This window comes from Oncorhynchus mykiss, chromosome 2 (assembly GCF_013265735.2).
Source record: "Oncorhynchus mykiss isolate Arlee chromosome 2, USDA_OmykA_1.1, whole genome shotgun sequence".
Taxonomy (NCBI): domain Eukaryota; kingdom Metazoa; phylum Chordata; class Actinopteri; order Salmoniformes; family Salmonidae; genus Oncorhynchus; species Oncorhynchus mykiss.
Window position 1 is genome coordinate 25,870,348 of NC_048566.1, and position 5,000 is coordinate 25,875,347.

Consider the following 5,000-nt stretch of genomic DNA (forward strand, 5'->3'; position numbering starts at 1 on the left):
AGTGCATTAAGAAAGTCCATTAGAACTATATTTAGCTTTAGTGGGCATTTGACGCCTCTCCAACTTCAATATATTTAGTATATGGATATCTGAAATATCAGATATGAGTGCGACACAATTCATGTTTTGAGTTGCTGAAGATATATTGTTGGCTACAAAATAGTTGTATTTTCTGCCTGTGTTCTATCTTTGCCAACTCTGTAATTTGTTATGGATGACGGAGTGGGTGAGTGATTGAGAACTGTAAAGGGACTATTATCATCAGACTTCCTGGCAAACAGCAAGGCTTGAACAGCATGGTGTTCTGGCTAAATGCACTGTTATTTTGGAAGAGGAGAAGAAGACGCTTTCATGATCATCATTGAATGTGCTCCTGCATTGTCTATGTCTCCTGACTGGAACACACCAACAGAGGAGAAGCGATCACTCTGGAGTGGGTGGAGGGTAGAGCTATGTTGAAACGGTGAATCTTTAATGCTTGTTGTGTGTTTTTGTTGCCTTGTCACTCCAGGTACTGTATCTCCAGGCCTGCTCACATCATGCCCCAAAATAAACCTAGCATTAAGCTTGTTATAGAAACTGCAGTGTGTGCAGGCTAGGCTGTAGCATGTTTTATGGCAACCCAACATGGTCTGTGTGTAGTTGCGTAGTGTGACTGTTCGAGTGTTGAACTTAGAGTAGATTGTCCGGAAGCCTAAAAACCAAGTTAGCTATGGTAGTTAACACGAGCTTGTGAGAATTATCTGAGAATTACCTGACCTAGGTTAGATAGCTAGAATCAAGAACTGGCGTGCTTTTTGTCTCCAACAAAACTACTTGTGTGTAAGTATTAAAAGGCATCACATACTGAAATAGTCTTTAGAAGTTGGAAGCTCCTCTGGGAGCAAGAAAGGAGAAAAGGCTATTTTTCCTCTGCAGTGGGTCTATGCCCAGCCTGGCCCTGTTTTAGGAAGAGTTTCCACAGTGGAACGACAGCTGCTGACCTCGAAGGTAATGAGATGGGGGCTTTTGATTAAGTTGCGCTCTGATTTGAGAGTATAATTGAACGTGTTGCAGATAGTGCATTTGCTGTATCGACAAGCGACTCTGCAAAGGCCAGGATGTTAATTCGTCTCTCGAGTGTTGCTGAGGTTTTCATTCATCACTGTAGCACTGTGTGTGTTTTGCGTGTTTGCGTGTGTGTGTAGGGCAAAATCACCAGCTTCTGTATCAGTTGTTCAGCAATTCTCAACCTGTCGTGCCGCAGTGTGAAGACACATTTGAATCACTTCCCTTTGCACTCTCTTTATGGAGATTGTGCTGATTGATGCAGTTGGATGTAGATCTGCTAGACATTATGACGTGATTATAGGTTCAGACCTCTCCCAAAGCACTGTAGAGACAGATAGGAGACAAGAGGAAAAAAGGCCCAATTAAGCACATTAGACATTTGTAAATGCCTTTCTAACGTTTTTCCCAGACCTGGCTACCTTTCTATCCCTATCTTAGTCTTTCTTCCTGCCTCACCCTTCTCTATTCTCTCCATTCCTTTCCTCTCTCCACCTCCCTCCATCCCTTGTTCTTTCTGTGCCAGCTTGTCAGGCAGAGAGCCAGTGTAGCAGCCAGGAGTCTAAGACCCCCTTGCGGGGACATGGCGACACTAGAGTAATGACTGTGTCAGATACCCTCCAGTAGTCGTTGTCGTGTGTGTGTGTGTGTGTGTGCGTGCGTGCGTGCGTGTGTGTGTGTGTGTGTGTGTGCGCGCGTGCGTGCATACGCGTGTGTGCTTGCAAGCGTTCGTGTGAGATAGTGAAAGGTAAATAGAGCGAAAATGAAGGAGAGAGTTTGCTCATGACTTAAAGATTATATAGTGCAATCACTTTTTCCACATTTTGTAATGTTATAGCCTTTTTCTACAAATGTTTCCCAATTTTCTGTGCAGGTCCTCTCAAGCTCTGTCAGGTTGGATGGGGAGCATCGCTGCACATCTATTTTCAGGTCTCTCCAGAGATGTTAAATCGGGTTAAAGTCCGGACTCTGGCTGGGCTACTCAAGGACATTCAGAGACTTGTCCCAAAGCCACTCCTGCGTTGTCTTGGCTGTATGCTTAGGGTCGTTGTCTTGTTGAAAGGTGAACCTTTGCCCCAGTCTGAGGTCCTGAGTGCTCTGGTGAAGGTTTTCATCAAGGATCTCTCTGTACTTTGCTCCATTAATCTCTCCCTCGATCCTGACTAGTCTCCCAGTCCCTGCTGCTGACAAACAACCCCACAGCATGATGCTACCACCACCATGCTTAACTGTAGGGATTGCGATAGGTTTCATCCAGACGTGACTCTTGGGATTCAAGCCAAGAATTCATTCTTGGTTTCATCAGACCAGAGAATCTTGTTTCTCATGGTCTGAGAGTCCTTTAGGTGCCTTTTGGTAAACTCCAAATGGGCTGTCATGTGCCTTTTAATGAGGAGTGGCTTCTGTCTGGCCACTCTACCATAAAGGCCTAATTGGTGGAGTGCTGTAGAGATGGTTGTCCTTCTGGAAGGTTCTCTAATCTCCACAGAGGAACTATGCAGCTCTGTCAGAGTGACCATCGGAATCTTGGTCACCTCCCTGACCAAGGCAATTCTCCTCCAATTGCTCAGTTTGACTGGGCGGCCAGCTCTAGCAAGACACTTGATGGTTCCAAACTTCCTCCATTTAAGAATAATGGAGGCCACTGTGTTCTTTGGAACCTTCAATGCTGCAGAATTGTTTTGGTACCCTTCTCCAGATCTGTGCCTTGACACAATCCTGTCTCGGAGCTCTACGGACAATTCCTTCGACCTCATGGCTTGGTTTTTGCTCTGACATGCACTGTCAACTGTGGGACCTTATATACACAGCTGTGTGCCTTTCCAAATCATGTCCAGTCAACTGAATTTACCACAAGCGGACTCCAATCAAGTTGGTTAAACATCTTAACACTGAACAATGGAAACAGGATGCACCAGAGCTCAATTTCGAGTCTCATAGCAAAGAGTCTGAATACTTTATGTAAAGGTATTTCTGTTTTGTATTATTAATACATTTGCAAAAATGTTTAAAAAAAAACTGTTTTCGCTTTGTTATTATTGGGTATTGTGTGTAGATTGCTGAGATTTGTTTTTATCCAATGGAGAATAAGGCTGTAATGTAACAAAAAGTGGAAAATGTCAAGGGGTCTGAATAGGCACTGTATTTGCATGTCATGCTGATGTGAGTGTGTGTAGGTGTGTGTGTGTCTTTGTGTGCCTGTGTGTGTGTGTGTGTGTGTGTGTCTTTGTGTGTGTGTGTGTGTGTGTGTATGTGTGTGTGCGTGTGCATGTGCCTGTGTCTCTGTGTGTGTGTGTGTGTCTATGTGCCTGTGTCTCTGTGTGTGTGCGTCTGTGTGTGTGTGTGTCTTTGTGTGCCTGTGTGTGTGTGTGTGTGTGTGCATGTGCCTGTGTCTCTGTGTGTGTGTGTGTGTGTGTGCATGTCCCTTTGTCTCTGTGTGTGTGTGCGTGTGTGTGTGTGTCTTTGTGTGTCTGTGTGTGTGTGTGTGCGTGTGCATGTGCCTGTGTCTCTGTGTGTGTGCATGTCCCTTTGTCTGTGTGTGTGTGTGTGTGTGTGTGTGTGTGTGTGTGTGTGTGTGTGTGTGTGTGTGTGTGTGTGTGTGTGTGTGTGTGTGTGTGTGTGTGTTTGTGTGCCTGTGTGTGTGTCTGTGTGTGTGCGTGTGCATGTGCCTGTGTCTCTGTGTGTGTGCGTCTGTGTGTGATAATTGAAGAGTGAGTGGGGCTGGATCCAGGTGGTGGAATATAAAGGGCTTAGAAGTGATCCCGCCGTGCTACCGCTTCCCCACCAGCAGGGGGGGGTTTACGTAACACAGCAGTCTGCAGTGGATGATATCGGCCACGATATCTGTCTCACACACATTCAACTCATTTGACCGTGAACCGGCCATGGTCAGGCATCACACACAACCATTGAAGACCTGACTACATATAGGCATACACACACACACACACACACACACACGCTAACACACACGCTACAACCCAACTAGCTAAGCCCCCAACCGAGTGTAGTCTGAAACGTTACACCCAGACACTGCCTACATGAACACTCACATACTCACAGAGACAAACAAAACTTAATCAGATGTCATACAAGGATGAACAGACAGAAGAGAGACCAGGGTAATGCCACTGGTCAGTGGGTAGAATGGTGCAGAGTAATCAATGTCCTTCCTGAAATCGCACTCACCATCCGTGTCATTGGGTGACCTTGTGTCACCCTTCTGTAGTCCTCCATCCTTCCATCTCTCCCTCATCCCTCCATCAGCAGAGTGTGAAACACTGGGTCACTGATGCGAGGAGAGGGATGACTTAGCCCTCTGAGTTCCTCCACACAGACATAGGTGGTTCCATGTGAAGTAGCATGAATATTGAGCATCCGCCATTTATCATAACGATGGGAAGAACTGGACAAGCGTGTGTCGAAGGCGGGAGTATGTAGATCACTCTAGGGGCAATAATGGTCGTTGAACTGAAATATGACACCATTTTAAAATGTATTGCAGTCATATAGTCTGTACTTTTGACTTAATCATATTTCTTCCACCACAGGAAACTGTCCATAGTTTGTTAAATCAAGTGAATGACCCTTAACATGCAGACGTGTCGATCATGTGTCTCAGTGAACTGCAAACCTTCCTTTTGTTATTCTGTTCGTCAGTTGTGGTTAAAGAGCACAGCTTAATGGAACAATGCTTATACAATATGCAGGTTCAACATATTTCCTCTTTCTTTTCCTGTAATTTTTCATTCCAAACAGTAATCCCCCACCACCCATTGTCATTATCACACACTACTGGTAGTAGTTGGAGAAAAATGTCAAAAAATAACTTTCCAATTATAGTCACTTTACAGTCACTTTAGGGGTCAGAATTAGACAGAGACTGACCGTGGCCTGTTTTTTCTGTGTGCCTCATGATAAACAGTGTACATTCTCTCCGAGCTATTTAGCAG

General features: G+C 45.1%; 1 protein-coding gene across 1 annotated transcript in view; it reads left to right on the forward strand.

Annotated features, from left to right (window-relative positions):
• Positions 1-5,000, forward strand: part of tsnare1 (T-SNARE Domain Containing 1) — a 143,475-nt gene that overhangs the window by 38,945 nt on the left and 99,530 nt on the right. The window lies entirely within an intron of this gene.